The sequence below is a fragment of the Peromyscus maniculatus genome, chromosome 17, assembly GCF_049852395.1.
Source record: "Peromyscus maniculatus bairdii isolate BWxNUB_F1_BW_parent chromosome 17, HU_Pman_BW_mat_3.1, whole genome shotgun sequence".
Classification (NCBI taxonomy): domain Eukaryota; kingdom Metazoa; phylum Chordata; class Mammalia; order Rodentia; family Cricetidae; genus Peromyscus; species Peromyscus maniculatus.
The window spans coordinates 39,112,069-39,121,726 of NC_134868.1; the positions used below are offsets into that span (position 1 = coordinate 39,112,069).

At 44.9% G+C, this 9,658-nt stretch overlaps 1 non-coding gene across 1 annotated transcript; it reads right to left on the minus strand.

Annotated features, from left to right (window-relative positions):
* Positions 1-9,141: 9,141 nt before the first annotated feature.
* Positions 9,142-9,245, minus strand: LOC121823606 (U6 spliceosomal RNA). Its single transcript, XR_006065120.1, has one exon. It is a non-coding gene; the product is annotated as a U6 spliceosomal RNA (small nuclear RNA).
* Positions 9,246-9,658: the final 413 nt, after the last annotated feature.

Here is a 9,658-nt window from a genome sequence, read left to right on the forward strand (position 1 = left end):
ATTATTTTTTTCTGTTTGTTTGTTTTCTTGAGACAGGGTCTTCCTATGTAGACCAGGCTGGCTTCAGACTCACAGACATCCTCCTGCCTCCGCCGACCGGGTGCTGGGATTAAACATGTGAGCCACAATGCCTGGCTTTCTGATGAATATCAGAATTTGTTGGTTTGTCTATCTGTTGTTTTTCAAGACAGGGTTTCTCTGTGTCCCAGCCCTGGCTGTCCTGGAACTCACTTTGTAGACCAGGCTGGCCTTGAACTCTCTCTGATATTCTTTTTATGTACCTGATTTGGATAGCGGAGTGTACCTATCTGATTTGGATAGCAGAGTGATGCCAGTTCTGGGACATGAGTGGAGACGTTCTCTCTCCATTTCTGGAAGAGACTGTGTGAAGCTGGTGTTGATTTTCTTTGAACTGTTTCATATAATTCTCAAATTGAACTATCTTAGCATATAGAACCCGCCCCCTCTTTTTTCCAGAGGGTGGGCAGTAATTTTTTAGAGCCGTTTACATTACAGAAAATTGAAAATGGCAGAGAGTTTTCATATACCCCTTCTCATCTAATATCCATGCCTCAGACCATGCTACAGCAACACATCATTACTAAGTCAAGCCCCAACGTTCAGATTTCCCCCACATTTGTCCAGATCCTACCTGGGACATCACATCACTGTTGCTGTGAATGCAGAGGTTCTTGGCTCAGAATGTTTCTCAGACTTGGTTTTTAAGGGGTAATGATCAGGAATTTTATAGGCTTTCTCTCCTTCTGGAATTTGTCTGATCTTTTTCTCGTGATAAGGATGAAGTCCTGGATGTGGAGGGGAGAGACCACAGATGTGATCTATCAACACGACTCACGGCCTTCTTTATTAGTTCCACATTGCTTTGTGTTCTGCGTTTGACTTTCCTTGCTTCTTGAAGTGGAAACTTTGGTTCCTGGTGTGCCACTTTCCCGATTTCTTTGTCTTTCCTTTTTTATTATATTTATTTATTTATTTATTTATTTATTTATTTATTTATTTATTTATTTATTTATTTATTCTGTGTATGCCAGCCCCCCACCCCACCCCACCTTCATGTGGAGGTCAGAGGACAGCGTTTGGAAGCTGGTTCCCTGCCTCCTCTCCTCCATGTGGACGTTGGGATGGAACTCAGGCCGTCAGGCTTGACTACAGGTCTCTTTCCACCAGTGAGGCACGTGACCAGCTGAGGCTGCTTATTTTTGACCTGTGCATTTAGAGGTATAAGTTTGTCTCTCAACGTGGCATCAGGCTGCACCCCACTTATTGTGATAAGTTATTTCCCCCTTCCATTCAGTCCTATGTACTTTTGTTTCTTTAAATTTTCCTTTTTAGAAACAGGGTCCAACCAAGACTCTAGAGTGTAAACCTGCCTCAGTAAATAAAAGGGAGAGGATCTGGGGATGTGACCTCTGGGCTTCCTGCCCTGGCTGCCTGCTGCCATGCCTCCTCACCATTATGGGCTCCCCCTCTGAGTTTATTTAAGCCAAAACAAACCCTTCCCTAAGCCACTTGGTCATGGTGTTCTATTCCAGCAACAAAGAGTAAGTAATACAGTGGCTTTGTTCTTAGTCCTGCCTCATTGTTCCTCAGCAATATTTCCTGGCCACGCACACATCTCCCTCTCTGTCCACATTAATACCACCCTTATTAAGGCCATTGTGCTCTGAGATCATTGCCCGGGTACCAAGGCTTCCTGCATCTGTGGCTCTGACAGTGTAGTACTGTTGATGGCAACAGGAAGCCGCTCCCCCAGACACCCCCCCCCCCAAAAACACCTCCTTTCAGAGTGAGTTCCATTATAGTATTCATCCCTTGGTGGTTGTTTTAGACAAACTCTTGCTATATAGTTCAGACTCGCCTTAAGCTTGTGATCCCCCTGAGTGCCAGGGTTACAGACATGCTGCTCTATGCCTGTTCTTAGTTTCCTTACTTGCTTTAATAAAAAAACAAAAAAACAAAAAACAAACAAACAAAAAAAAAACCACGTTTTTTAAAAATTTACTCATTTTTAATTTATTCACCAAAACAGAGTCTCTGTGTAGCCAGCTGCCTGGAATTTATTATTCTCTTGCTTTGGTCTCATGAGTGCCTTTAGTCTCGTTTATTCATGACTATGACAAAACATCTGAGACTGGATACTTACAAAGAAAAGAGGTTGTTTTGACTGGATGTTCTGGAGAACCAAGGAGAGTGACTGCATCTGGTTCTGGCCTCCTTGCTGGCAGGACCCCAAAGCAGTAAAGGGGATCACATTGCAAAAGACATTAAGAGGGTCTGGAGGCTAGCTCAATGGCAGAGCACCTGTCTCTTTGTAGATGGCTGTGGGTCCAATTCCCCAGCACCACCACCACGCAACAAGAACCTGTCTTGAAAACCCACCGGAATTCAATTCCTATTTGAGCTGTTTCTTTCTCACTTACTCTGTGATGCTACAGCAAAGTACCTCAGAGTGGGTAACTTGTAAAACAGAAATGTATTTCCTTAATGGCTAAAGAAGGGTTTCTCAACCTGTGGGTCATGACCCCTTTGGGGAGCCCAAGGACTCTTTCACAGGAGTCGCATATCAGATACTTACATTATGATTCATAACTGTCAGGGACAAGGACAGGATCTCTAGTTAGTGGAAAAATACAGACCCCCGATAAGACAGGGGACTAGATCATCTTACAGTCAGGTTGCCTAGCAACAGGACATTGAGTCAGAGCCCTTGACCCTTTCACCCTGTAAACATCCTATACAAACATCCTGTTAGCTTGCCCCTCCTTATGCAGATGACAGATTCTTGCTCCCCCCACCCTGCAGGAACTATATAAACCCTTCTGGAAAAAATAAAGTTGCACCTTGATCAGAATCTAGACTTGGTGTATTTTCCTTTGTATCTCCTGTCCCTACATTCCCTCCTCAGGATGGTGGAGAACCCATTGTAGCCCTGCAGGCGGGACACATAACAGTAGCAAAATTACAGTTAGAAAGTAGCAAGGGGGGCTGGAGAGATGGCTCAGAGGTTAAGAGCACTGACTGCTCTTCCAGAGGTCCTGAGTTCAATTCCCAGCAACCACATGGTGGCTCACAACCATCTGTAATGAGATCTGGCGCCCTCTTCTGTATACATAATAAATAAATAAATCTTTAAAAAAAAAGAAAGAAGCCGGGCGTTGGTGGCGCACGCCTTTAATCCCAGCACTCGGGAGGCAGAGCCAGGCGGATCTCTGTGAGTTCGAGGCCAGCCTGGGCTACCAAGTGAGCTCCAGGAAAGGCGCAAAGCTACACAGAGAAACCCTGTCTCGAAAAACCAAAAAAAAAAAAGAAAGAAAGTAGCAAGGGAAGAAAATAATGCTATGGTCGGGGGTCGGCACAGCATAAGGAACTGTATTAGTCTCAGCATTAGGAGGGTTGAGAACCACTGGTACAGAGGTTAGAAAGTTCAAGTTCAAGATGTCAGAGGCTTGTTGGCTAGTGGGTGATCTGTTTGTAGCCTTGATGCTAACCTTGAAGAGGAGAGAGGGGGTAAAAGGTCATAAGGGTCAAACTCCCATGTCGAGCCGTCTACCCTGCATTAATCTATTCCTAATAGCGGAGCCTTCATAGTCTATCCCTCTCCGCACAGGATTGGCAGAGGTAGGGAGGCGATGACTTTAAGTTTTAAGGAGGTGAAAACAAAGCCAGATGCTATGGCACACGCCTTTAATCCCAGCACGTAGGAGGCAGAGGCAGGTATATCTCAAGTTTGAGGCCAGCCTGGGCTACAGAGAAAGTTCCAGGACAGCCAAGGCTACACAGGGAGACCCTGTCTTGAAGAAAAAGAAAAAAGATTGAAAATGTGTATGCTACCATGCCAAGCTTTATTTCTAAGTTGGGATTTCATGTGTCCCATGTACTACATAGCCAAGGATGCCTTTGAACGACTGATGCCCCTGCTTCTGCCTCCCAAGTGCTGGGCTTATAGGTATGCCCTATCAAGTCTGATTTGTTTAGTACTGAGAATTGAACTTGGGGATTTATGTATAGTAGGCAAGCACTCTGCCAAGTGAGCCAAAATCCTTAGCTCTCGTTGCACAATAAAAAAGAAAACAAAACATTTAAAAAAGGATTTCCTGTTATAGAAAAGTCATAGCAAGTGTAGGAATCATCAACACCCCTCAGTTTTTGACATTTGCCAGCTCAGGAACAATCTTCCTCAGCCCTTTCTCCGAGTGTCAGATCTGTAAACATTTCAGAGCATCTACCTGAGAAAGAAGGACTCTGACCTACCCACCCCCTTTCTCTGTTTATTAACTTCTTTCTCTGTGTATGGGGGTTTTGCCTGATGTGCATCTGTGCACCACGTGCATGCCTAGTAACTGCATAGGTAGGAAGTGGGTGTCAAATCCCCTAGAACTGGAGCTATGGACGGTTGTGAGCCACTGTGCAGAAGCCAGGAATCAAACCTGGGTTCTCGTCCCTCTGCAAGGGCAACAAGTGCTCTTAACTATAGAGCCAATTCTCCAGCCCCTCTGCCACACACACAACGCCCCCCCCTTTTTTTTTTTTGAAAAATAAATCTTTCTAAGAGAGTCTGCCTATGTAGCCCAGGCTGGCCTTGAACTTATATATAGCTCAGGGTGGTCTCAAACTTGCAATGCTCCTGCCTTAGCTCTCTAATGTTGGAATTATAGATATATACCACCATGCCCCCGAAAAATGTTTTTTTGTTCGTTTGTTTGGTTGGTTGAGCGTTTTTTTGTTTTTTTTTTTTGAGGCAGGGTTTCTCTGTGTAGCTTTGTGCCTTTCCTGGATTTCCCTCTGTAGACCAGGCTAGCCTCGAACTCACAAAGATCTGCCTGCCTCTGCTTCCCGAGTGCTGGGATTAAAGGCGTGCGCCACCACCACCCGGCTGAAAAATGTTTTTAATACCATGTTTTAGTCACCGTTCTACTGCTGTGAAGAGACACCATGACCATGACAATTCTTACAAAAGAAAGCATTTAACTGCGGTTGTCATAGTTTCAGAGGTTTAGCCCATGACCATCAAGTGGAGAGCATGGCAGCAGGTATGGTGCTGGAGCAGTCCTTAAGAGCTACATTCCGATTCACAGGCAGAGAGAGCGAGCCTGGGTCTGGCACAGACTTGTGAAACCTCAAAGCCCACCCCTAGTGACACACTTCCTCCAAGAAGGCCACACCTTCTCCAATGAGGCCACACCTCCTAATCCTTCTAATCCCTCCAAATAGTGCCACCCCCTGGTGACTAAGCATTCAAATATATGAGCCCATGGGGGACATTCTTATTCAAACCACCACACACCATAAAGCATCTATTTGATGGTCAAATTTTATATATTATCTGTTTGACCTTCTTACCTGCTCAAGTCAGAATCTATGTAAAACCTTTTGGACTCTGCCTGCAATTGTTCTTCGGTTTCTTAGTTGGCTTTGTTGAAAGCCCTTGCACACACACACACACACACACACACACACACACACACACACACACACACATACACACACACACCTCTCCCCGTTTGCTGTATTTCCAATGGTGTGTGTGTGTTAGATGCAAGGGCTGCTTACTGAATCACATTGTGCCACTTAATAAATAACATACATGATCTTGATTTCTGCACACATTTCCCCATCAGGTATCTCCCGCTTTTTGAATGGTTCACATATTCTGGGCATTTGTTTTTTGTTTGTTTGTTTTGTTTTGTTTTGTTTTCTGAGACAGGGTCTATCTAGGTAGCCATGGTAGTCCTAGAACTCTTTATGTAGACGATGATGAACTTTGAACTGGAAGAGATCCACCTGCCTCTGCCTCTGGAGTGCTGAAATTAAGTTGTGAGCCATGTCAGCACTTAGAGGTGGTGGCGCACACATCTTTAATCCTAGCACACAGTGGGCAGAGGCAGATGGTTCTCTATGGGTTCAAGGCCACCCTGGTCTACAGATCAAGCTCCAGGACAGCCAGAGCTGCACAGAAAAACCCTGTCTCAAAAAAATAAAAATAAAAAATGTGAGCCCCTACCATGCCTGTCTGGACACCCATTCTTGACTGCAAACATCTCCCAGCCTGTAGCATTCAGCTTACAGCCTCCGAGGATTTTCTCCTTGTTTAGTTCCCATCTTTTGTTTTCTCTGTCCTGAAAGGGCCTTAGATACACGTGACACTAGCAACCTGTAATGTAAACGTAATATGTCACTCTTCCCTTCACTAGGTAAGTCGACTTGGGCAAGGTGCAGTTTATTGAAAATTTAAACCAGGACAATAGGAGCTCCCTGGTTAATACAACTAGCTTTTTCTTCTGGACTCCAGCCACTGGCAAAGCCGTTCTGCTGTTGAGCTGACACAGCTCTGCTGAGGCAGCTTCCGGCTGAGCAAAGAACGGGAAGAGTATATGGGCCTCCAGAGCCATCTAGATTCTCTCTCCATATATCTGAGGGGTGTTTTTTTCGGGCTCTCTAACTGCCATTTTCCCAGAAATGGAAGCCCTCCAATGGACACTGTAAAGTTCACAGAATGTTTGCGATTAGACTGTGCATAGAATACTACAGACCAAGCCATGTGTCTTCCTGACCATGTCAACTTGTTCATGGTGTTTCTGCTAAAAAGATTTCAGCACTGTTTACATATTAATTCCTGCATACTCTTGCCCTCAGCCAGACACTCAGGGCCCTCTGCAGTCCTGTACCCTATTTTTACAGATTTCCACCCATCTGCATTGAACTCATCAATGCCCAGTTAAGGCTCAGAGAATTCACACCCTTACTTCTTCCCCACAAATATCCCAGCCAGACAAGTCCCAGGCTGTGTCCTTGAGCTGCCATGGAGGCTGGCTGGCCTAGCACGTTCACATTGACCCATGCACATAGCTCTAAGTTGGTGAGGGGTCCCAGACAGTAAACAATTGAGAACAACTGAAACTGAGGGCTGATCTCTGAGAGAAGACTGAGCAGCCTGTTATGGCGTCTGCTTGGTCCTTTCAGTTACCAGTCTGATTTTGAAATTGTGATTCAAACATAAACTTTTCCTGTTTTTAAGTTGATTGTCTCAAGTGTTTTGTTACAGTAGAGGAAGGCTGACTAACACAGCTCTTTAACACAGTCTACTGGCCTATGACGGATGGGCCTGTAATCCAATCCTAGCATTCAAGAAGCAGAGAAAACAAAAGCAACAAAAACATATTCTCTTGCCCTTGCCAGGACTCCCCTCCCCTTTCCCAACCACCTCACAATTCAATAGTAAACTGCACCCCAATCTTTGTCTTAAGAATTGCAAATGAACACATTGTTGTGGAATAATCTTTTTGTACACTGTGAAGATGTCACTCTGACTGGTTTAATAAAAAGCTGAATGGCCAATAGCTAGGCAGGATTTCCAGGCACAGAGGACGCTGGGAAGAAGGGCAGAGTCCCAGCTAGGTACAGAGGAATCAGGAAAGCAGCATGGGCAGTGCAGAGTAAAGGTAATAAAGCCTCAAGGCAGAAAGTGAATTCATAGGAATGGGTATATTTAAGTTATAAGGGCTAGTTAGAAACAAGCCTAAGCTACCAGCCAAGCTTTCATAATTAAGAAGTCTCCCTATCATTTTTTTTTTAAGGTTGATAGGCAGGACAGAAAAGCCTGACTGTACACATGATGATGGCTGTGGCAATAATCTATAAGCAATAAAGATTACCTCACCTCGGGATCTTGCTATGTAGCTCAAGCTGGCCTCCAACTCCAAAATCTTCCCACCTCATTCTCTGAGTGCTAAGATTGTAGGCATGTACCACCAAAAGAAATCTTCATGAGGGGATCAAACCCAGGGCCTCATGGGAGGAAGGCACTCTCCCACTGAGCTAGCAGCCCTCAAGAACCACCGATTTTCTTTTCTTAGACCTATTTTATTCTGTGCATGAGTTTTTGACACTATGTATGTACATGCACTACGTGTGTGCCCAATGTCCAACAGGACACCAGATCCTTCTGGAACTGAAGTTATAAATGGTTGTGAGTCACCATGTGGGTGCTGGAACTAAACCCAGGTCCTCTGCAAAAGCGATAAGTATTTTCAACTACTGAGCCGTCTCTCTAACTCCCAAAGTCACCTAATTGCAAATTACATTCTCTGTATGACTTTCGAACAACAGGATTGTATAAGGACTCTCACATCCCTATCACCCCATCCTCAAAACTAATTGACAACTCCTGCTTAACAAAACACCTTTGAGTCAGGCGGTGTGTCACATACTTTGACTCCCAGCACTCGGGCAGGAGGCAGAGGTAGGTGGATCTCTGTGAGTTCGAGGCCAGCCTGGTATCCATAATGAGTTCCAAGCCCACCAGGACTTCATAATGAGACCCTTTCTCAAAAAGACAAAAACAAAAACCAAAAAAAAAAAAAAAAAAAAAAGAAAGAAAAAAAAGAAAAAAATAAAAGTAAGTCCGAGAGACCAGCCTGGTCTACAGATGGAGTTCCAGGAAAGCCAGGGCAGTTACACAGAGAAACCCTGTCTCAAAAAACAAAATAAATGAACAAACAAATAAAAGTAGAATAAAAGTAGCTGAGCAAGCCATGAAGAACAAGCCAATAAGCATTGTTCCTCCATGGTCTCTGCTTCAGTTCCCGCCTCCTGATTCTTGCTCGGGTTCCTGCCCTGACTTCCTTCAATGTGGAAGTCAATGCACCATGGGAGTCTACGCCAAATAAACCCTTTCCTCCCCAAGTGTTTCATCAGAGGAACGGAAATTAACTGACGTCCATTCATACACGGAAGAACATTTGGGCCGCTGGCAGTCAGTCTTTGGATGTTACATGCAACGTCATGACAAGCACTGGTCTATAGATTTTTGTGTGGCTATAAACTTTTTCTCTGTGTGTGTTCAGGTGTCTATGGGTGCATGTGTTTGTGGAGACCAACTTGGGTGTTTTTCTTCAGCCACTACCCACCATGTTTGTTGTTGTTGTTGTTGTTTGTTTTTTTTTTTTTTTTTTTGGTTTTTTCGAGACAGGGTTTCTCTGTGAAGCTTTGCGCCTTTCCTGGAACTCACTTGGTAGACCAGGCTGGCCTCGAACTCACAGAGATCCGCCTGCCTCTGCCTCCCGAGTGCTGGGATTAAAGGCGTGCGCCACCACCGCCCGGCTGTTGTTTGTTTTTATTTTTTTAAATATGGAACAATTCATTAATTCCTGTGTCATCCTTGTGCAGGGGCCATGCTAATCTCTGTATCATTCCGATTTTAGTGTATCTGCTGCCAAATAGAGCATCCACCTGGGTTTTTTGAGACAAGGTCTTTCACTGGCCTGGAGCTACCAAGGCAGGCTGGCCACTGAGGCACAGGGATCCACCTACCCCGGCCTCCTTGGCTCTGGGATTACAAGCTAAAATACCATGCCTGGCTTTTTTTTTTAATTTTAATTCTCTCCCTCAATAAAACCTTCCCCTCCAGGATACCTAGGAGCGGCCACGTCCACATTTTCATTCACCCTGATTCTTTGAATCACAAAGAACAAGCATTTCAAAACCGAGAGCTTCCACAGTGGCCACTGACCATTCACACAGCCTCTGACTTTATCTGGGTCCTGGCCCAACACACCACTCCACCCGACCTTGCCTTTCACAGGACCAGGATGTAACCTACTTGTGTCTCCGATCTTGTTAGTCACACCCTCTCTACGCC